The sequence below is a fragment of the Haematobia irritans genome, chromosome 1, assembly GCF_050003625.1.
Source record: "Haematobia irritans isolate KBUSLIRL chromosome 1, ASM5000362v1, whole genome shotgun sequence".
NCBI classification, from domain to species: Eukaryota; Metazoa; Arthropoda; class Insecta; order Diptera; family Muscidae; genus Haematobia; species Haematobia irritans.
Window position 1 is genome coordinate 174136411 of NC_134397.1, and position 25454 is coordinate 174161864.

The following is a 25454-nucleotide window of genomic DNA, read 5'->3' on the forward strand; positions in this document are numbered from 1 at the left end:
ATTTCTATCGAAAATTTTGTCAACATTTTATTTCTATAGAAAGGTTTGTCAAAATTTTATTTTTATCGAAAATATTGTCAAAATTTTATTTCCATAGAAGATTTTATCAAAGTTTTATGTCCAGAGAATATTTTGTCAAAATTTTATTTGAAATAAAAAACAATATAAACATTTTTTGTCTACATTTTATTTCCATAGAAAATAGAACATTTTTTCAAAATTTTATTTTTATAGAAAATTTTGGCAAAATTTTATTTCTATAGAAAATTGTGTCATAATTTTATTTCTATAGAAAATATTATTTCTATAGAAAATGTTGTCAAAAGTTTATTTCTATAGAAAAATTTGTCAAAATTTTATTTCTATAAAAAATTTTGTCAAAATTTTATTTCTATAGAAAATTTTGTCAAAATTTTACTTCTATAGAAAATTTTGTCAAAATTGTATTTCTATAGAATATGTTGTTGAAATTTTCTGTAGGAATTTAGTCAAAATAACACAACAAGAATGACATTATGACAAAATTTTCTATGGTAGTAAAATTTTGTCAAAATTTTACTTCTACGGAATATTTTGTCACAATTTTATTTCTATAGAAAATTTTGTCAAAATTTTATTTCTATAGAAAATTTTGTCAACATTTTATTTCTATAGAAAATTTTCGCAAAATCTTCTTTCTATAGAAAATTTTGTCAAAATTTTTATTTCTATCGAAAATTTTATCAACATTTTATTTCTATAGAAAGGTTTGTCAAAATTTTATTTGTATCGAAAATATTGTCAAAATTTTATTTCCAGAGAAAATTTTGTCAAAATTTTATTTCCATAGAAAATTTTATCAAAGTTTTATGTCCAGAGAATATTTTGTCAAAATTTTATTTCTATAGAAAGTTTTGTCAAAATTTAATTTCTATAGAAAAATTAGTCAAAATTTTATTTCTATAGAAAATTTTTTTTCTATAGAGAATTTTGTCAAAAGTTTATTTCTATTTTTCTGCAAAAACTACCAAAACATCAAAAATATTTACTACCAATCTTCCAAACAGTAAAAAATCTACAATTTTTGATAGAACTCTACCAACTGTGACAAACGTGGTCACTATCCTGTAACAAAAAATTTTAATTTGGTACTTTCCCTACTTACCTCAAAAATAACGCCGTTGATACGTTCCAGATATTTTGTTTACAGTTGACGCTGCTTTTAACTGGAAGAAGAAAATTTTACTTTGTATAACCCAAGTCCTGAAGACTATTTTTTTTTTGTTTTTTTGAGAATGATGTTGGAGGTATTAACGTTTTCTTCTACTTTTTCACAGGGCCTGCAATTATTTTATCTGTAAATAAAAAAATTACTAAAATTAATATTTTGAATACAATATCAATAATAATAAAAATTTGGTTGAGGATATGTTTGCAACTCGAAGTTGAGTACAAAGTAACCAACCGAAATGGTAACCTAACCATCTAAGATAGTTTAGGACTTTTCGAATTAAATATATTTGGCCAGAAACCCTAGAGCTTTCAGCGAAAGGTGTGGGATCCAATGTGATTGGAAGTTGTGCAAATTTGGATCATCTACAAATGAATTTTAGATGTACTCCGCCCGAAAGTAGTTGGATTTTTTATTTAGTTTTAAAAGTTCATTGGAATGGAACAGAAAAACGAGGTTTCTTCCCTAGTATAACATACGAAAATCTCATTTTCGAGAAAGAGAATTTCATATTGAAGGTATCCTAATTGCAATTGTATCATTATTTAGTCCCGAATCAAAACCAAAATCATTAGTATAAAAACAACCGGGTAAGCCAACCAATTTGTATAGGAATAAAATTTTGACAAAATTTTGTATAGGAATTGTTTCTGAAAATATTATTTCTACAGAAAAACTGCTCAAAATTGTATTTCTATAGAAAATTTTGTCGAAATTTTATTTCTTTAGAAAATTCTGTTAAAATTTTATTTCTATAGAAAATTTTGTCAAAATTTTATTTCTATAGAAAATTTTGTCAAAATTTTATTTCTATAGAAAATTCTGTTAAAATTTTATTTCTATAGAAAATTTTGTCAAAATTTTATTTCTATAGAAAATTTTGTCAAAATTTTATTTCTGTAGAAAATTTTGTCAAACTTTTATTTCTATAGAAAATTTTGTCAAAATTTTATTTCTATAGAAAATTTTGTCAAACTTTTATTTCTATAGAAAATTTTGTCAAAATTTTATTTCTATAGAAAATTTTGTCAAAATTTTATTTCTATAGAAAATTTTGTCAAAATTTTATTTCTATAGAAAATTTTGTCAACATTTTATTTCTATAGAAAATGTTATTTGTATATAAACTTTTGTCAAAAATCTATTTTCGACGAAAATTTTTAAAAATTTTATTTCTATAGAAAATGTCCTCAAAATTTTATTTCTATAGAAAATTTTGTCAAAATTTTATTTCTATAGAAAATGTCCTCAAAATTTTATTTCTATAGAAAATTTTGTTAAAATTTATTTCTATAGAAAATTTTGTCAAAATTTTATTTCTATAGAAAATTTTGTCAAATTTTCTGTTTCTATAGAAAATTTTGTCAAAATTTTATTTCCAAAATTTTATTTCTATAGAAAATTTTCTCAAAATTTGTATTCTATAGAAAATTTTCTCAACATTTGATTTCTATAGAAAATTTTCTCAAAATTTTATTTCTATAGAAACTTTTATCAAAATTCTATCTCCAAAGCCAATTTTGTCAACATTTTATTTCAATAGAAAATTTTCTCAAAATTTTATTTGTATAGAAAATTTTGTCAAAATTTTATTTCTATAGAAAATTATGTCAAAATTTTATTTCTATAGAAAATTTTGTTAAAATTTATTTCTATAGAAAATTTTGTCAAAATTTTATTTCCATAGAAAATGTTGTCAAATTTTTTGTTTCTATAGAAAATTTTGTCAAAATTTTATTTCCATAGAAAATTTTATTTGTACAGAAACTTTTGTCAAAATTCTGTTTGCAAAGCCAATTTTGTAAAATTTTTTGTTTCTATAGAAAATTTTCTCAAAATTTTATTTCTCTAGAAAATTTTCTCAAAATTTTATTTCTATAGCAAATTTTGTCAAAATTTTATTTCTATAGAAAATTTTGTCAAAATTGTATATCTATAGAAAATTTTGTCAAAATTTTATTTAAATAGAAAATGTTGTCAAAATTTTATTTCTATAGAAAATTTTGCCAAAATTGTATTTCTGTAGAAAATTTTGTCAAAATTTTATTTCTATAGAAAATTTTGTCAAAATTTTATTTCTATAGAAAATTTTGTCAAAATTTTATTTCTATAGAAAGTTTTGTTAAAATTATATTTCTATAGAAAATGTTGTCAAAATTTTATTTCAATAGAAAATGTTGTCAAAATTTTATTTTTATAGAAAATTTTGCCAAAATTGTATTTCTGTAGAAAATTTTGTCAAAATTTTATTTCTATAGAAAATTTTATTTCTATAGAAAATTTTGTCAAAATTTTATTTCTATAGAAAGTTTTGTTAAAATTATATTTCTATAGAAAATGTTGTCAAAATTGTATTCCTATAGAAAATTTTGTCAATTCTCCCGGAATCAAAACCAAAATCATTAGTATAAAAACAACCGGGTAAGCAGCTTGGGATTCTTCTCCATTTCTTCGTTGTTGTATTATGTCATTACATATAATTTAGTTGCTTAAAGTGTGTACCACGTTTCGCCACCACCACACCCCCACCACAACTCTCAACACCCACTATACTTGGGTCACTGCCTTATATTTGCCTGAATGCTGCTACAATTTGTTTGCTTTTTGTTAAGAATTTTTTGTTATCTCTTCACATCATTTAGCAACTGTTTCATTAAAAAATAATTTTGTAAGAAAATCATCTTCTCAAAAAATACCACAGCATCCCTCACGCAGAGTAAACAACCACCGATGGCAGTAATCGTTATCGTTTGTTCACCCAATCAGACCATCTTTTTACCATTTCATGGGAGAACACGGGTTTTTTTTTAAAGAAATTTTTGGTTAATGCACCACGTTTTTGATGGTAAATAGCGCGTGCGACCAGGATGATATTGTTTTCTTTTAATTTACGAGCATTGACGGTGGACTGAGGTGGAGGAGAAAACCACAAAATATACAAAAATCCGATAAACCACAATATATGTGCGCCACAATATAGTACAAATGGGCAATTTTCTAAGGTTTACGATTTTAGAGGCCTTCTTAAATGTCAGTAAGAGTAATATGGAATAGTTAAGGAGTTCAATGGCTATAATGAAAAAAAGAAGGTTTACTTGGATCCAAACATTTTGATTTTCCCCTTGAGGTATTTGTTATTGATTTCGAGCATAAGATGCAGCTTCTGTAAAATAAGAAAATTTTTTAGAGACACTATAAAATTTAAATTAGGGCAAAGATCTCATTTATCAAATTTTTATTCTCTTTTGGATTTATTAGCAAAGCAATTAATGTATAAATAAAAGTTAAAGAATCCATATTATAAAAGATAATTAAAAAATTGACTCAACTCCTAAAAAAAATAAATTTTTATATGAAAAAATTCTTTTGGCCATATATCATAAATTAAGCGTCCTAGGGCGAAAGGGACCTTAATTCGTGACCACCCCCAAAAAAAATTAAAAAGTCCACCCAAATCCTAAAAAAAAATGAAATTTTAATATGAAAAAATTCTTTTGGCCATATCTCCTAAACTAAGCGTCCTAGAGCGAAAGGGACTTTAATTCGTGACCACCCCCCAAAAAAACTTAAACCCCCCCCCAAACCCTAAAAAGATTGAAATTTTTATATGAAAAACTTATTTTCGCCATATCTCCTAAACTAAGCGTCCTAGAGCGAAAAGGACTTTAATTCGTGACCACACCCAACAAATTGAAAAATCCAACCAAATCTTAAAAAAATTGAAATTTTTATATGAAAAACTTCTTTTGGCCATATCTCCTAAACCAGAGCTTCCCAACCCAATTTGTATCGATATGCGCTATCCCAATATCTCAGATAATTTAAAAATTATTTGTTGAAATAAAAAATGTTTTTAAGGAAAATTTACTTTATTTCAAAGGCATACGACTTTAACGAAGGGACGCAAATTTCAAAGATTCCCAACCTAAATTTAAATAAATAAATTTTTAAGGCAAGGATTATGAACATTATTTTAATTAAAAATTCTTTGTTTTGAAGAAAGTTGTTCTTAATATTGTGTAAATTGCATATACTAAAATTTAGGTTTTACAATCTTTCATATTAGGTCTATATTTTTTTTAGTATATAAGAATGTAGACTTTTCACTTGGAACATTCTTACAGGGAACATGTATGTATGTTGCAAGTTCCAACATGTGGTTTCTCTTCACTCAAATATAGTTTACTTGCTATAAATGTTATGACAGACAATTTAGACAATATTAAGAACAAATTTCTTTAAATTAAAGAAATTTTAATCAAAGAAAACAACGCTATTCATTGAAAATTGTCTAGAGCTAGAGGTGTGCGTTCACTCTAGCCACGTGTTCCTCAATTTTCCATCTTCTATCCTATTCCTTTATTCACGTGTTCTTCATCCTCTCCAACCACTGTAGCCAAGTTTTCCTCGTTTTCCTCAGCTGGAGGTGTGCGATCTCTCTAGCCACGTAATTTCCTTTTCTTCATCTTCTCCTATTTCACCGCTAGAGGTGTGGGGTCACATGTTCCTCATTCTATCCTATTCCTCAGGTAGAGGTGTGCGATCACTGTGTAACCACGTGTTCGCCTTTTCCTTCATCCTCTCCTATACCACAACTAGAGGTGTGCAACCACTCTAGACAAGTGTTCCTCCTTTTTCTCAGCTAGCGGCGTGGTATCACTTCAACAGCGTGTTCCTCCATTTTCCTCCTTCTATCGTATTTCTCATCTAGAGGTGTGCGATCGCTCTAGCCACGTGAAGCTAAGAAAGAAAGAGAAGCTTTGAAACACTGAGAAATGTCATGTCCGTGAAGTTAAAGTTAACGTTATCTTAGCGGAGACAAAAACCGAGCTATGTTCACTTTGTACAAAAGTTCAGCTAAATAATGAACATAGCTCAATTAGGTAGGAAGGAAAAATGAATATTAAATAAAATTATTAATTTTTAATGCGAAACATCCTGTAGGTAAACGAAGCTAAAGCAATTTAATAGAAATATGTATAAAGTGCTGGAAAAAATACAAAGATTTATTGAAAATCCCACATAGTCAGCGAAAATTGGACTATAAAACTGAAAGCTAAAATTTAAAATTTAGGTCACTGTGCCAAAAATCGGCATGGGGGGATATACCAACTAGTGGTGGAGACAGCTCTCCCCGAGTAGAATACGAATCTGAAATCAGATTATTCAATTGGTTAACAGTTTTTGAGAAATTTCGGTCTTAAGTTGAAATTCAGATTTTGAGCCGATTTTAGTATTTGGGCCACTGTGCCAAAAATCGGCATGGGGGGGATATACCAAGTAGTGGTGGAGACAGCTCTCCCCGAGTAGAATACGAATCTGAAATCAGATTATTCAATTGGTTAACAGTTTTTGAGAAATTTCGGTCTTAAGTTGAAATTCAGATTTTGGGCCGATTTTAGTATTTGGGCCACTGTGCCAAAAATCGGCATGGGGGGATATACCAAGTAGTGGTGGAATAATCTGAATAATCTGATTTCAGATTCGTATTCTACTCGGGGAGAGCTGTCTCCACCACTACTTGGTATATCCCCCCCATGCCGATTTTTGGCACAGTGGCCCAAATACTAAAATCGGCTCAAAATCTGAATTTCAACTTAAGACCGAAATTTCTCAAAAACTGTTAACCGATTGAATAATCTGATTTCAGATTCGTATTCTACTCGGGGAGAGCTGTCTCCACCACTACTTGGTATATCCCCCCCATGCCGATTTTTGGCACAGTGGCCCAAATACTAAAATCGGCTCAAAATCTGAATTTCAACTTAAGACCGAAATTTCTCAAAAACTGTTAACCAATTGAATAATCTGATTTCAGATTCGTATTCTACTCGGGGAGAGCTGTCTCCACCACTACTTGGTATATCCCCCCCATGCCGATTTTTGGCACAGTGGCCCAAATACTAAAATCGGCTCAAAATCTGAATTTCAACTTAAGACCGAAATTTCTCAAAAACTGTTAACCAATTGAATAATCTGATTTCAGATTCGTATTCTACTCGGGGAGAGCTGTCTCCACCACTACTTGGTATATCCCCCCATGCCGATTTTTGGCACAGTGGCCCAAATACTAAAATCGGCTCAAAATCTGAATTTCAACTTAAGACCGAAATTTCTCAAAAACTGTTAACCAATTGAATAATCTGATTTCAGATTCGTATTCTACTCGGGGAGAGCTGTCTCCACCACTACTTGGTATATCCCCCCCATGCCGATTTTTGGCACAGTGACCTAAATTCTAAATTTTAGCTTTCAGTTTTATAGTCCAATTTTCGCTGACTATGTGGGATTTTCAATAAATCTTTGTATTTTTTCCAGCACTTTATACATATTTCTATTAAATTGCTTTAGCTTCGTTTACCTACAGGATGTTTCGCATTAAAAATTAATAATTTTATTTAATATTCATTTTTCCTTCCTACCTAATTGAGCTATGTTCATTATTTAGCTGAACTTTTGTACAAAGTGAACATAGTTCGGTTTTTGTCTCCGCTAAGATAAAGTTAACTTTAACTTCACGGACATGAAATGTCACCAGCATTACTGAGGTGGGATAATCCACTGCTGAAAAACTTGAGTCGAAGCTGGAATCGAACCCACGACCTTGTATATGTAAGGCGGGCATGCTAACCATTGCACCACGGGAGCCACAGTGATGCAATGGTTAGCATGCCCGCCTTGCATACACAAGTTCGTGGGTTCGATTCCTGCTTCGACCGAACACCAAAAAGTTTTTCAGCCGTGTATTATCCCACCTCAGTAATGCTGGTGGCATTTCTGAGGGTTTCAAAGCTTCTCTAAGTGGTTTCACTGCAATGTGGAACGCCGTTCGGACTCGGCTATAAAAATGAGGTCCCTTGTCATTGAGTTTAACATGGAATCGGGCAGCACTCAGTGATAAGAGAGAAGTTCACCAATGTGGTTCCACAATGGACTGAATAGTCTAAGTGAGCCTGATACATCGGGCTGCCTGATACACCTAACCTAACCTATTGCACCACGGTGGCACCCATGAATAAAGGTATGTAATCTCTCCATCTCCTCCTATTATGCAGCTAGGGTTGTGCGATCACCCCAGCCACGTTGATAGAAATCCGACTTTTCGGTACCTTCACTCGTCCACATATCACAACCACAGCTGCGGAGAGTTGCTGATCGCCTGGCAAGATGCGATCAAGTTGAGGACCGCTAGATCTCCGCTCACCGCATCCAGAGATCCACAACCCGTCATAACCCCAGCCAGGAGGTCTATGTAATATCTGGCACAAACATCCTCTCCTACTAAATGTTAACTCTGTAATACAAATATTTCTCACGACAATTATTACCTTCTAAACGTAACAACCTTATCTCAGTCTGTAGAATAAATTTCTGTGATGAACCCCGGACTCTTGGAGTCTTAACCCAGCCAAGGTCGGGAAAATCCATCGTTACAATCTCGGAAGTCGTATGTCTCTGCAGTACGACAAATCTTCCTTAAAGTAGGGAGCAGAGAATGAAGCCGACCCATTTTTGTCGGCGGCGGCGGACACTAAATTTTTGCCTCCGGCGGCGGCGGCTTGACGGCTGAGCCGATATAAATTTGTTCACTCGGCGGCGGACAATTATCCATTACAAAATCAATTTGAAGTTAATCGAATGATAATGAGATTAGTTGTACAACCTATCTTACAAACAAATTTACTTTTCGTTCAAATTTTCTGAGCTAAATTTTTGCTAAATTATTATAGCAGCTTAAATATGATTGGTTGTGTTCAAAATTTTGGAAAAAATACGTCAAATATATATAAATTTTTCTGATTTAAATCGACATTTTTGATTAATTGGCGGCTAAATTTGAGTCGAGATGAGTCGACATATTCGGCGGCGGCGTCGACTGGCAAAAAATGGTCGGCGGCGACTGAAATCGGCGGCGCGACTCGGCGGCTTCATTCTCTGGTAGGGAGCCATCTTGGTGCAAAGGTTAGCATGCCCGCTTTGCATACATAGGGTCGTGGGTTCAATCCCAGTTTTAAGATTTGTCATTCTGTCTTTCGTTGTTTCTTTCTCTACTTGGACTTTCGCTTACAGTTTACCCACTAAGACTTGTATCAGATGTAATTCAACTGAAACTTCTGTTACGAGTTCAACTTCATTCAACTAAGGAGTAGTATCCAGTCGTCCACATATCACAACCACAGCTGCGGAGAGTTGCTGATCGGACCGCTAGGTCTCGACTCAACGCATCCAGAGATCTACAACCCGTCATAACCCCAGCCAGGAGGTCTATATAATATCTGGCACAAACATCCTATACTACTAAATTTTAACTCTGTAATACAAATATTTCTCACGACAACTATTACCTTCTAAACGACTTTCGCTTACAGTTTACCCACTAAGACTTGTATCAGATGTTATTCAACTGAAACTTCTGTTACGAGTTCAACTTCATTCAACTAAGGATTGTAGAATTTATACTGAGACTTTTGTCTGTGATTCTTCTATTTAGACTTGATGTTCCCCGAAATGAATGGGCAGTCACGAATTATCCACACTGAGACTTTGGTTTGACGTTCCGACCTTAGAACTGCGGCTCACAGTTCCAACACTGACACTTCAGTTCCTCTTGTGTCCGATTATCTTCAAAATAAACTTCAGATTGCAGTTCCCCCCATGGAGACAAAAACTAGCATATGTCTCACTAAACCTTCGATTCACAGAGATTTCATTTCTCTCCACTTAGACTTTCGCTTGCAGTTTATCTAGTAAGACGTGTATCAGACATTCTTCAACTGAAACTTCTGTCTGACCTTGTTAGACTAAGGATCGCAGATTTTATACTGAGTCTTGTGCTGTCTTAGGGAGGCAGATGGGTCTTCGACTGTCGATTCTTAATGTGTTAATTAGAACTTTAATCAATATCTATCACCTATGACTTCAGTTTATGGTGTCTGATAAAAAATAGTCGTCATTTTAAATTGCTTCATTTATTTATTTATTCACCAGTGCTCAGGACCTTTTCCTCCTACCTACAGAGATTGTTAGGATCCGTACCCTGCAGAAGTATTAAAACATCGTCAGGTTCTAAACCTTCCTTAGCTAGAATTGTTAGGTAACCACTATACACGGTCTACTAAGGATTCTAGCTAAGGAGTTACGCATTATAATGTAACTAATAACTCTGCAGGAGAGCGGAAAGGATCCTGAGAATGACACATGACTGGACAAGATTCAGGGACCTGAATATTAACCCCGAGAAGGCAGAATTTTGCCTATTCACTAGAAGGACAATCGATCCGATCTTTTTGGGCAAGATGATACCAGTGTCTAATAAAATAAAAAAAAGTCTGAAGTAAACTTAAAGATTGACCACATCAAAGAAGGCAGAATTTTGCCTATTCACTAGAAGGACAATCGATCCGATCTTTTTGGGCAAGATGATACCAGTGTCTAATAAAATAAAAAAAGTCTGAAGTAAACTTAAAGATTGACCACATCAAAGAGAGGACTGAGAAACCCTACAAATATTGGACACTGTGTAGAAGATCGGTTAGCTCTAAATGGTGCCTGAATGAATAACCCGTATCGTAACATACTCATCAATAGTCTGGCGGACATCAATGGAGGGGAAGTGCAACAATGAAATTGTACAACAGGTCCAACAGACATATTGTCATGGCATAACTGGAGCAATGAAGACCACGTCAACCAGGGGCTTAGAAAAGATACTGGACTAAAGACCTATAGAGATTCAGGTCGAAAGCTTAGCCGCCATGGCTGCAATGACATTGAAGAGGATTGGGAGAAGGGACGGAAACACGAAATATGACGAACCATCAAAGGATAATAGGGGGACTGTGGTTGAAATGGTGGATGTCAAAATCCAAGATCGTATACCTGATGTGGTCATAGCCACCAAGAACGGCATTCTGACGCCAGTAGATGGTCATCGGAAAACAGAACCTCAGAACTGTAACCAGAGGGGAATAACTGCTACACCGATGTATCTAAGATGGATGAGAGGACGGAACTAAGAGTATATATAGAGGAGCCAGACACCGAGATCACATTACGATTACAGAAACTCATCACAGAGGTGCCTACCACAACGGAATAATTTAATGGTTCGGGAATAACCACAAAACGTGAACATTAGCACAGATTACAGGAGGGCAATGAAAGCAAGGTTAGGTTAGGTTAGGTGACAGCTCGATGTATCAGCCTACTTAGACTTTTCAGTCCATTGTCCGATTCTATGTTAAGCTCAACGACAAGGGACCTTCTTTTTATAGCCGAGTCCGAACGGGGTTCCACATTGCAGTGAAACCACTTAGAGAAGCTTTGTAACCCTCAGAAATGTCACCAGCATTACTGAGGTAGGATAATCCACCGCTGAAAAACTATTGGGGTTCGGTCGAAGCAGGAATCGAACCCACGACCTTGTGTATGCAAGGCGGGCATGCAAACCATTGCACCACGGTGGCTCTCAAAGCAAAAGCAAACATTACGGTTCGATCGCGAACAGTATTGGAATCCAAAAGCATAATCAACAACTATTTGGAATACATCTGCTTCATTTGGATCTGCTTCATATGGGTAGTGGGGCATATCGCAATAAAAAGAAATGTAAAGGCAACTGAACTGGGGATAAGAGCTAGGACACATATGTTAAGAAAGTGAACAAAGAGAACGCAAATCCAATAGAGGAGAGTGGACGACAGTCCGGAGGGTCGTAGGAATAATGACAGGGCACCTAGAATTGAGAGCACAAATCGGAGCAGCAGAGGATGGTTCATGTAGGGTCTGTTTTGAGAATAATGAGACCTTGCAACACTCCTTTTGCCACTACCCTGCCTTTACTAGGTAAAGAGTTAACCATATCAGTGAAAAGGTGGCTCGGACGGGAAACAAATTTGGGAATTCGTTAGAGACACAGAATTCCTGGTGCGAAGGAAAGAATAAGTTAGAGCGCACAACAAACCTAATATTGGCTTATGAGTATGTCAGCCGACATGAGACAATGCAACCTGAATACTCTTTTCAAGCTTACCTAACTTGTACCTATTCATCATTAACTATCGTGCCTCGTTCAAAGTAATTCTCCTAAAATATAATAAATTTTTTCAATCCTCGAAACACTTCGAAAACAAAATTTTTGGTATAGCCAGCAGCTGCTTTAGAGTTTTCTGTTATATCCTAAATCGTAGCAAAACGCTTTCCTTTTATCGGTGTCTTCAGTTGTGTCAGCGGGGAACAAATCCGGTGAATGCGGAGGTTGAGGCATGGTAACACATTTGTGTTTGGTAAAAAATTCGCGCAAGTTTTTTTTTTTTTTGTGCTAAACATTTATCAAATTTGGGATAATCTATGCTGCCTCATATTTTATGCCGTAAAACTTGGACCTCGTACATATTTTATTATACATAAATCATAAAGTGAAGTTAAGGCCTTTATTACAATTATTTTAACACTTCATTGCCTCTTTGATTTTGTAATAATGGACAACAAATTGATTCGTTAGCTAGGAATTTAATGGCCATATGGTGTAAGATACTTTGAGGAAGGGGAGAATTTATCGACAACAAAAAAACAACGAAACAAAGAGTTGAGCGGAAGAAAAGAACATGTGCGAAACATCAATATCGCGTGTCATTCATAAATATAAATACTTCAAAAATGTTGAATAAGTTTAAATTCATCTTTTATGAATCAAATAAAAATTTATAAATGAAAAATGAGTTTCTTATGGTGTTTGATTGCTGCCAATGCTTACAACAAATGGGTTGTTTGACACATATGACAGCTTAAGTGTTTCTGGTGTAAAGGTCTTTAAGAACTTAGTGGAAGTTCGATGAATGCACAAAAGAGATTGAAATGATTTTGGTAAACTAAAGTTTCTTAAGAAGTCGTTGGTTGTCCATATTATGACAAAGGTATAAACCATTGTAATATACGATCATGTCAAAAATTTTGTAAAAATTTTATATCTATAGAAAATTTTTTTCAAAATTGTATTTCTATAGAAAATTTTGTCAAAATTTGATTTCTATAGAAAATTTTTTTCAAATTTTGTTTCTAGAGAAAATTTTCTCAAAATTCTATTTCTATAGAAAATTTTATCCAAATTTTATTCCTATAGAAAATTTTCTCCAAAATATTGTCAAAAGTTTATTTCTATAGAAAAATTTTATTTCAAAATTTTAGTTCTATAGAAAACTTTGTCAAAATTTTATTTTTATAGAAAATGTTGTCAAAATTTTATTTCTATAGAAAATTTTGTCAAAATTTTATTTGTTCAGAAAATTTTCTCAAAATTCTATTTCTATCGAAAATTTTGTCAAAATTTTATTTATATAGAAAATTTTGTTAAAATTTTATTTCTATAGAAAATTTTCTCCAAGATATATTTCTATAGAAAATTTTCTCAAAATTTTATTTCTAGAGAAAATTTTCTGAAAATTTTATTTTTCCAATAAATGAATTATTGATAGAAACAAGCTCGAGGTCAAAATTGTATTTCTATAGAAAATTATGTCAAAATATTATTTCTATAGAAAATTTTGTCAAAATTTTATTTTCATAGAAAATTTTATTTGTATAGAAACTTTTGTCAAAATTCTATTTTTATAGAAAATTTTATTTGTATAGAAACTTTTGTCAAAATTCTATTTTCATCGAAAATTTTGTCAAAATTTTATTTCTATAGAAAATTTTGTCAAAATTTTATTTCCATAGAAAATTTTATTTGTACAGAAACTTTTGTCAAAATTCTATTTTCAACGAAAATTTTGTCAAAATTTTATTTCCATAGAAAATTTTATTTGTACAGAAACTTTTGTCAAAATTCTATTTTCAACGAAAATTTTGTCAAAATTTTATTTCTATAGAAAATTTTCTCCAAATTTTATTTCTATAGACTATTTTGTCAACATTTTATTTCTATAGAAAATTTTGTCAAAATTTTATTTCTATAGAAAATTTTGTCAAAATTTTATTTCTATAGAAAATTTTGTCAAAATTTTATTTCTATAGAAAAATTTGTTAAATTTTTTATTTCTATAGAAAATTTTGTCAAAATTTTATTTCTGTAAAAAATTTTGTCAAAATGTTATTTCTATAGAAAATTTTGTCAAAATTTTATTTCTATCGAAAATTTTGTCAAAATTTTATTTTTATAGAAAATTTTATTTGTATAGAAACTTTTGTCAAAATTCTATTTTCATCGAAAATTTTGTCAAAATTTTATTTCTATAGAAAATTTTGTCAAAATTTTATTTCCATAGAAAATTTTATTTGTACAGAAACTTTTGTCAAAATTCTATTTTCAACGAAAATTTTGTCAAAATTTTATTTCTATAGAAAATTTTCTCCAAATTTTATTTCTATAGACTATTTTGTCAACATTTTATTTCTATAGAAAATTTTGTCAAAATTTTATTTCTATAGAAAATTTTGTCAAAATTTTATTTCTATAGAAAATTTTGTCAAAATTTTATTTCTATAGAAAAATTTGTTAAATTTTTTATTTCTATAGAAAATTTTGTCAAAATTTTATTTCTGTAAAAAATTTTGTCAAAATGTTATTTCTATAGAAAATTTTGTCAAAATTTTATTTCTATCGAAAATTTTGTCAAAATTTTATTTTTATAGAAAATTTTATTTGTATAGAAACTTTTGTCAAAATTCTATTTTCATCGAAAATTTTGTCAAAATTTTATTTCTATAGAAAATTTTGTCAAAATTTTATTTCCATAGAAAATTTTATTTGTACAGAAACTTTTGTCAAAATTCTATTTTCAACGAAAATTTTGTCAAAATTTTATTTCTATAGAAAATTTTCTCCAAATTTTATTTCTATAGGCTATTTTGTCAACGTTTTATTTCTATAGACAATTTTGTCAACATTTTATTTCTATAGAAAATTTTGTCAAAATTTTATTTCTATAGAAAATTTTGTCAAAATTTTATTTCTATAGAAAAATTTGTTAAAATTTTTATTTCTATAGAAAATTTTGTCAAAATTTTATTTCTGTAGAAAATTTTGTCAAAATGTTATTTCTATAGAAAATTTTGTCAAAATTTTATTTCTATAGACAATTTTGTTAAAATTTTTATTTCTATAGAAAATTTTGTTAAAAGTTTATTTCTATAGAAAATTTTCTCCAAAATATATTTCTAGAGAAAATTTTCTGAAAATTTTATTTTTCCAATTAATGAATTATTGATAGAAACGAGCTCGAGGTCAAAATTTTATTTCTATACAATTTTATCAAAATTTTATTTCTAGAGAAAATTATTTCAAAATATTATTTTCAATTTTATCAATTTCAATTTTTTCAATTTTCTTCAAAATTTTGTTTCTATAGAAAATTTTGTCAAAATTATTGGGTTTAGTAATTTACATTGGGCTTAGTACATTACCCGAATTTATTCTGATAATTGGATGATAGTTTTGCTGCAAGTAGAGGATGCTGATGAGGAATCTGGTAATTCCGAAACGGCTGTCCATCCAACCATCTTGCAGTCATAGGGCTTTGCCGAGATAAATTTGACAAATATACTTTTCCTTTGTTGGTTAAGATAATCTTGTAGTTTATTCAACGCAATGGTTTTAAGCTATGATCATCAAAACAAATAAATTTTATTTCGATAGAAAATTTTGTCAACGTTTTTTTTTCTATAGACAATTTTTATAGAAAAAAAAATTTTATTTCTATAGAAAATTTTATTTGTATAGAAACTTTTCTCAAAATTCTATTCTCAACGAAAATTTTGTCAAAATTTTATTTCTATAAAAAATTTTATCAAAATTTTATTTCTATAGAAAATTTTCTCAAAATTTTATTTCTAAAGAAAATTTTGTTAGATTTTATTTCTATAGAAAATTTTGTAAAAATTTTATTTCTATAGAAAAATTTGTCAATATTTTATTTCTATAGAAAATTTTGTTAGATTTTATTTCTATAGAAAATTTTGTCAAAATTTTATTTCTGTAGAAAATTTTGTCAAAATGTTATTTCAATAGAAAATTTTGTCAAAATTTTATTTCTATAGACAATTTTGTTAAAATTTTTATTTCTATAGAAAATTTGGTTAAAAGTTTATTTCTATAGAAAATTTTCTCCAAAATATATTTCTATAGAAAATTTTCTCAAAATTTTATTTCTATAGAAAATTTTGTCAAAATTTTATTTCTAGAGACAATTTTCTGAAAATGTTATTTTTCCAATTAATGAATTATTGATAGAAACGTGCTCGAGGTCAAAATTTTATTTCTATAAAATTTTGTCAAAATTTTATTTCTATAGAAAATTATTTCAAAATATTATTTTCAATTTTTTCAATTTCAATTTTTTCACTTTTCTGTCAAAATTTTGTTTCTATAGAAAATTTTGTCAAAATTATTGGGTTTAGTAATTTACATTGGGTTTAGTACATTACCCGAATTTATTCTGATAATTGGATGATAGTTTTGCTGCAAGTAGAGGATGCTGATGAGGAATCTGGTAATTCCGAAACGGCTGTCCATCCAACCATCTTGCAGTCATAGGGCTTTGCCGAAATAAATTTGACAAATATACTTTTCCTCTGTTGGTTAAGATAATCTTGTAATTTATTCAAAGCAATGGTTTTAAGCTATGATTATCACAACAACAAATAAATTTTATTTCTATAGAAAATTTTGTCAACGTTTTTTTTTTCTATAGACAATTTTTATAGAAAAAAAAATTATTTCTGTAGAAAATTTTGTCAAAATTTTATTTCTATAGAAAATTTTATTTGTATAGAAACTTTTGTCAAAATTCTATTTTCAACGAAAATTTTGTCAAAATTTTATTTCTATAAAAAAATTTCGCAAAATTTTATTTCTATAGAAAATTTTGTCAAAATTTTATTTTTATAGAAAATTATGTCCAAATTTTATTTCTAAAGAAAATGTTGTTAGAATTTATTTCTATAGAAAATTTTGTCAAAATTTTATTTCTTTAGAAAATTTTGTCAACATTTTTTTTCTATAGAAAATTTTGTCAAAATTTCATTTTTATAGAAAGTTTTATTTGTATAGAAACTTTTGTCAGAAATCTATTTTCAACGAAAATTTTGTCAACATTTTATTTCTATAGAAAATGTTCTCAAAATTTTATTTCTATAGAAAATTTTGTCAAAATTTGATTTCTATAGAAAATTATGTCAAAAAATTATTTCTGTAGAAACTTTTGTCGAAATTTTATTTCAATATAAAATTTTGTCAAAATTTTATGTCTATAGAAAATTTTCTCAAAATTTTATTTCTATAGAAAATTTTCTCAAAATTTTATTTCTATAGAAAAATTAGTCAAAGTTTTATTTCGATAGAGAATATTCTCAAAATATAAAAGGCGACGCTCGTGTTCTTGATTATGCATAATTTGAGTGCCATAACGGCCATATACACGGTTGAAAAAGACTGTTTTTCATATGTTTGGCTATAAACATTATATGTTTGGAACACAAATTTTTAAACACAATATTTTTGAGTGCAAGCATATAATGTTCATGAACTAGCATAACATGTTTGGGACATATATGTTAATATGTTAGAACATATTATGTTTGGGACATAAAATGTTTGTAAATATAATATGCTTGAATGCAAACATATATTAATTTAGATATAGCCTATAAACATATATGTGTTTAGTAGCTTGGAGCGCTATTTAACAGGGAACGATATTGAATTAAGTTGGTGGTTGTTGCTTGTTATTACAAAATTAACATTTTATTTTTCCTTGGGCAATTGATCAGCTACTTCTTTGATCCTTACAAACTGTGTGGTCCGCTGTCCGAATCCCCGTCCGGCAAAAGGTAAAATTAAAATAAAAAAAATCATAAAATTGAATAATTTCTTCTACAATGTTTGTATTACAGAAAAAGGTGCTAAGAACTAAAAAATCTCGTGGAAGTGAGAAAGATGTGGGGGAATATACAATTGGGCAGAAACAAAATTTTGAGCATTCAGGTCGAAAACCTATGTTGTTAGCACCTATATTACCTGTTTATTTTCATAATTCATTATGATTGTAAATATATAAATAAATAAAATTTTGAGCACAATATTGTTTGGGAGAATTTTTTTTAAGCATATAATATTTTTGGGTGCAAAATGCTTCCAAACATATTATATGTTCACATAATAACATATTGTTTTTTGGAAGAAAACATTAATGAATTTGGATGCAAAAATACCAAATGTTTGGAACTTAGACTACCCAAACATATATTGTTTAGACCAATATGCTTTCAAACATATTATATATTGGAAGAGATCAAACATATAAATGTTTGGGCAATACCCAAAAATGTATATGCTTGAAGCAAAATATGTTTGGGAGTATATGTTACAGAAGCGATTTTTTGTGAGCGTGTATGAGTATGTTTAGTTTAGTGCGTCCCATAGGCATTTTCCCAAGGACAATTCCGTTTATCTTACATAAAATTTCTTAGGGGCTGATTTTTTTTTTTTTTTATTGTAGCTCTATTATATTCCTGCTAATTTATTGGTCCTTTTTCAATGTAAGGAGATCTTTCAATTTCCAGCCCATTACAAAAAAAGTATGTTTTGTATTCCATGTCAAATTGTTTCACATGAACTGATGAAAACCTCTACTTGGCAAATACTCATGGTAGAGTAGTAATCCCAGCAACAATATAATACACGCATCATATCGAAGGCAAACAGATGGACAGACGGACAGACAAATAGACACACATAGCCAAAGTGCGCAAACATACAATATTTGCTACTTATAGCACACAAATACCTACTCTGTTTATGGACAAGTTTGGACATAAAGCTCATGAAAGTTTATATTTTAATCCGTATTTTGTATTGATTTGTTTTCATGTGCGTCGACGACGATATGGACGATAATGACCAGACTTTATGGACAATGACTATGATGTGCGTCCAAAGCCACCTTCACCGCCCGGCCACATCCGTGGTTGAATGTTCATTAAGTTCGTCGACGCCGTGTGGGGATCGGAGGGAGGGATATAATAAAGCTTACTTGTGGTATTACCACAACTTTAGCCGCTATTCCATGTGTCCATGTGCTGTGGCATTGGCAACAAACCAAATAGAGGGGGTGGTATTGGTGTTCGCCGCTGTCGCCACCACCACTGGAACACTCGTTTGGCTACATATTTGGACAAAAGTACATGGATATGGATAGTGAAACCACTTATTTGTTGTACAAATACAAGTTAATACTGACCAAAAAAAAAAAAAACACAAAAACCAAAAACCCATAACTAAATAAAAGCGAACCAGACCAGGCCACTGCCACCGATTTCATCCACCACATGCCAGGAAAGCTTTGTTGTGGTACTGCCACTGGTTGGCTGGTTCGATGGATCAACAATAATGGCTAGCAAAGTAATTGGATTCAAAGACAACGTTAGGGAGTAAAGGAGAATTCCTTCAAGTAGTAATTGTTATGTTTTAGGGTAAATTTGCATGGATGGATAATGGGTGGTTGTGTTCTTGGTCTCGGTCTCGGTGATACTTGCCAATGGTTATTATGTTGAGGCTAAGGAAATGGGACTTTTAATAAAATTATTGTAATTTATGACTCATATTTGGTTGTTAATGGTACGATATGGTTTATAGAATCTCAATATCCTTGAACCTTCTCAGAGAGAGAGAGAAAGAGAGGGAGAGAGAGAGTCAATGATAGTATAAATACGAAGTAGACGAAGGAACAACAAAATCTTCATATAATTTTGATGAAATATATTAATAATGTATGTAATAAAATTCAAGATTTTGTCCGTAGACATTATTGATACAAGAAAAAAACAAACTTATTGCTCAAGGGATGTGGAATACCGAGGTTTATATTCATCGTTTTTATTATTTTGTTGTAAAAGTAAATGTTTGGCAATTCGAATCTTACACGGCTTCCAATCTCTGCGAAAAATAAAATTTCGATTAAAAATTCTATATAAAATATTTCGACAAAGTTTTCTATAAAAACATAGTTTCGAAGAAATTTTCAAATAAGAAGAAATTTTAAAAATAAAATATCAACATATTTAAAAAATTAAATTTTGTATAATATTTTCTATAAATGAAAATTTTTGAAGAAATTTCTATAAATATAAAATTCCAACGTAATTTTCTATAAAAATAAAATTTTGGCGAAATTTTAAGTAAAAAAAATCAAATTTCGACGAAATTTTCTATAAAAATAAAATATTGACGAAATTTATATATATACACTGAAAAAAATATTGTTATGTTAAATTTTAAAAATAAAATATCAACATATTTAAAAAATTAAATTTTGTATAATATTTTCTATAAATGAAAATTTTTGAAGAAATTTCTATAAATATAAAATTCCAACGTAATTTTCTATAAAAATAAAATTTTGGCGAAATTTTAAGTAAAAAAAATCAAATTTCGACGAAATTTTCTATAAAAATAAAATATTGACGAAATTTATATATATACACTGAAAAAAATATTTACGGGATATTAAAGATTACGCAACTTAAATTTTGTAAATTTGCGTCCCTCCGTTAAAGACCCAAGTCTTTGAACCAAGTAAAGTAAAGAAACACATTTTTGATTTAAAGAAATTGTCCTTAAATTAACTGAAATATTGAAACTTTAGATTTAAGATAGACACGCTTCAAATATAGGCTAAGACTTATTTTGAGGATTTAGTTTCTTTGGTTTAAAGTTTTTTTTTTTGGAATTAAGAAAATATTTTGTACTTTGAAGTATCAGTTATAATTTGGATTTTTAAACTGGCATTTGTTTGTAGGTGAGTACCTTTATAAATACACCGTGAAAAGAGAATGAAAATTTGATAAATGTATCCTAATTTGATAAGTGTATCCTAATTTTAATTTTATTGGTCCTAGATTTAAAACCAGATAGGTCGCTAAAAAATTTCTTTATTTTAAAGAAGCCGCATCTTTGGCACAGAATCAATACCAAAATCCTTAAGGGAAGGTCAAAATCTTTGGATCCAAGTAATTTTTTTTTGTGTGTATAGAATAATCAAATTTTTTAAAAAATCTAATTTCGAATAAAATATGAACGAAAATATCTATAAATATAAAATTTTGAATGAATTTTCTATGAATATAAAACCTCAATGAAATTTTCTAAAAAAATAAAATTTTGGTGAAATTTTCAATAAAAAAATTAAACTTGTACGACATTTTCTATATAAAAATAAAATTTTGACGAAATTTTTATAAAAATCAATTTGTTTTTAAATCAAATTTCGACGAAATTTTCTAAAGAAATCAAATTTTTTACGAAATTTTCCATAAAAATCAAATTTCGACGAAATTTTCTATAAAAATCAAATTTCGATGAAATTTTCTATAAAAATCAAATTTCGACGAGATTTCCTAAAAAACAAAATCAAGACGAAATTTTATATAAAATCTAGTGTGGACAAAATTTTCTATAAAAATGAAATTTCGACGAAATTTACTAAAAAAATCAAATTTGGACGAAATTTTCTATAAAAATCAAATTTCAACGAAATTTTCTATAAAAATTAAAATTCGGCGAAATTTTCTATAAACATCATATTTCGACGAAATTTTCTATAAAAATCAAATTTGGACAAAATTTTCTAAAAAAAATCAAATTTTGACGAAATTTTCTATGAAAACAGAATTATTAAAAATCACATTTCCACGAAATTATGAATAAAAAGCCAACGTGGTGAAATCGTTCCCATGTCCGCCTTGCATTCAAAGAGTCGTGGGTTCAATCTCAATTTCGACCAAACATCAAAAAAGTTTTTCATCAGTGGATTATCCCGTCTCAGTAATTCTGGTGACATTTCTGAGTGTATTAAAAGTTTCTCAAAGTGGTTTCACCGCCCTTCAGCTCTAAAAAGTAGGTTCATAGAATCGGGCAGCACTAATTGATAAGAGAGAAGTTCACCACTGTGGTATCTGAATGGACTGACTAGTCTAAGTAAGCCTGAAATAACAGGTTGAAACAATGCCTAACCTAATCTAACCTAGCCATCTATAAAAAATTGCTCACGATGTTTTTTATAAAAATTTTTAATATTTTAAATTTCAATGTACCATGTCCTCATATACAAAGATTTGAAAAGTTTTGAACAAATTGTAAAGGTCTTAAGAAAATTCAATAAAATTAATTTGATATGTGAAAATAATTTAGATGTTATTTATATTTAGCCAGTAGTCGGAAAGGATGTTTTTTTTTTCCATAGACGAAATGAACAAATGCATAAAACCAAATTTCATGGAATTTTCTCTAAATCAAATTTCGCGGAAATAAAACTTCGACGAAATATTTTACAAAAAATAACAGTTCACAAAAAACAGTTTACAAAAAATAACAGTGGAATTTTATATAAAATAAAATAGAAAATTTATTTTATTTCGATTAAATTTTCTTAAAATCCAAATCCCACGAAATTTTCTACATATCAAATTTCATGAAATTTTTGAAATAACAAATTGTCAAAGTTATGTACAAAAATCAATATTCTAAAAAATTATAAAATTATCTATCAAAATTAAAACTTTGACAAAATTTTCTAAAGATACATTTTCACGAAATTTTCTATAAAAATCAAATTTCATGGAAATTTTCTTTAAAAATCAATTTTTTAAATAAATTTTCTATATGAATCAAATTTCAATCTATATGAATCAAATTTCAAGGAAATTTTCCATATTTATCAAATTTCGACAAAATTTTCAAAAAAAAAATAAAATTTCAACGAAATTTTCTATAAAATTCAAATTTCGACGAAATTTTCTATAAAACTAAAATTTCGATGAAATTTTCTATAAAAGTCGAATCTTGACGAAATTTTCCAAAAGGAAATCAAATTTCCACGAAATTTATTATAAAAATTAAATTTTGATGAAATTTCCTTTAAAAATAAAATTAAATCAAATTTCCTAAAAATTCTCTATAATTTCAAGGAAATCTATATATATAAAATTCAATTTATGTTTGTTTATTTGTTTGATTGTTTGTTTGTATGTTCCGAGTTGGCTCCGAAACGGTTGAACCGATTTACTTGAAACTTTCAGAGATCGTAGGGGGTGTTCATGTGGTGAAAATAGCGTACATCATTTTTTTGACACATGGTCGCGGAGGGGGACCTCCCCTTTGTCGGACTTTTTGAAAATTGGACCAAAGTTGACCGATTTGCTTGAAGTTTTCATTGAAGGTTGGGGTTGGCATCTAGACAAAGATCCGCTACATTATAATTCGATATTTGGTGGCGGAGGGGGACCGCCCCTTTGTTCGACTTTTTTTAAAGTACAGTGAAAAAACTAAAATTCTCTAAATTATCTGAGATTTACAGAGAACATGCGGTGCGGTTATGGAATTAATATGGGCTACCTGATGATTTCATATGTGGACGGAGAAGGGGACCTCCCCCTTGCCCTACTTTTTGAAACTTGGAACAAAATTATACGATTTGCTTGAAATTTTCATTGAATGTTGGGGTTGGCATCTAGACAAAAATCCGCTACATTATTTTTCGATATTTGGTCGGGGAGGGGGACCACCCCTTTGACCGACTTTATTTTTAAAGTACAGTGAAAACAAAACTAAACTCTCCCGACTGAAATTTTACGGAAAAAATAGGTGAGGTTATGAAATTTATATCAGGTTCCTGATTTTTTAATAAAAATAAAATGACATAGGGAGACATTCGCTTCTCTTAAGTACATACAGAGAAACAATGTAACTTTACCGAGATACTTGAAATTTACAGAAATTTACTGGGGAGAGGTTACGATTATTAGTAGTTGATACCTGATTTTGTGATATTTGGACGAAAGAGAGGCCGCCCCTTTAGGCTTATAATTTGCTTGACATTTTCTGGGATGTTTACAAAAGATACGCTACATCACTTTTCGATATTTGGTCGGGGAGGAGGTCCTCCTCTAAAACTGCAAAAAAAAAATTCTTAAGTTTTCTTGAAATTTACAAAGGAAAGGGGATAGTTATAAACGAAGAGGCAACCTTCCTTGGCCCACACTTGAAGGAAAGTTTCAAGAATTTTCAGGAAAGGTTAGGGGTGCTATTCACCACGGTGTTTGTCGATATTGTATCGGGGAAAGTGACGTCCCTTTAAAACAATAGAGCAAAATTTAAACATCTCCGATCTACTTGAAATTTACAGAGAACGTGGGAGGAGGTGATTAAATTTATACATGATTTTTAAAATAGTATATGATTTTTCGATATCTGGTTGGGGAAGGGGAAAATTGAAATAAACTTTGTCGATTTAGTTCCATAGAATTTATAGGGACCATTGAGTAGTTGTGAAATTAATATAGGGTACGTGATAGTCCGATATCAGGTCGGTGTGGAGCGAAGGTGGGGAGAGGATTCCCTTTTGTCCGTTATTTTTTCTTAAATTGAAAGTAGAGGGTTGTCCGTAAATGGGAACTCGGCACATAATTGTATGATTTTTGCACAGGCTTCTGCCAGACTTCTTTTTAGTAAAGAACTTAAATTTACATGAAATTGGCAGCCAACGTAGAGGGTGCATCATTTTAGCAAATGTTAATGTGGTAACCTTTTTTTACTCCTTTTGCTTTTTCCGATTTATTGGATGGGAAACAGTAATACTTTGTATGTTATTATAATATATAGTGCTTAATATTCAGATATGTTGAGGAGAAGGATACCTTTCCTTGACAAACCACACTTAAAATTCACAAGAAATATAAAAGATTGTCCAACTACTTGAATACAGAACATTATTTAAAAAAATTGGAGGAAAGGGTACACCCTCTCCCCGACATTTTTTAAAACGAACCGTTTTACATATGCATATCCGCCGTATTTGTACCTATAAATGAAAAAGCAAATAGTCCGATTTGTTTGAAAGAATCTTTTCGAATTTGTTTTCAGCACGAAGGATATGGTTGACTAAGTTAACGCAAATTGTTCCTACAAAGACGCTTCGGAAGGGGCAGCGAAGCGTGCCGGGTTACGCTAGTGTTCTATAAAAATCAAATTGCGATTTCCTATTAAAATCAAATTTCGACCAAATTTTCTATAAAAATCTAATATCGACGAAATTTTCTATAAAAATCAAATTTCGAAAAAAAATTTCTATAAGAATCAAATTTCCCATGCGATCGAGGAAAAAATTTGAGGAAATTGCCTATAAAAATCACATTTCGAAAAATTTTCTAAAAAAAAAATAAAATTTCGACGAAATTTTCTATAGAAATCAAA

The 25454-nt window shown here is 29.9% G+C and overlaps 1 protein-coding gene across 4 annotated transcripts in view; it reads right to left on the minus strand.

Annotated features, from left to right (window-relative positions):
* Nucleotides 1-25454, minus strand: part of Gprk2 (G protein-coupled receptor kinase 2) — a 647504-nt gene that overhangs the window by 570170 nt on the left and 51880 nt on the right. For all 4 annotated transcript variants that reach the window (XM_075292157.1, XM_075292156.1, XM_075292158.1 and 1 more), the window contains exon 2: nt 1145-1334. The gene's annotated coding sequence lies outside the window, so the exon portion shown is untranslated. The remainder of the gene's footprint in view (nt 1-1144; nt 1335-25454) is intronic.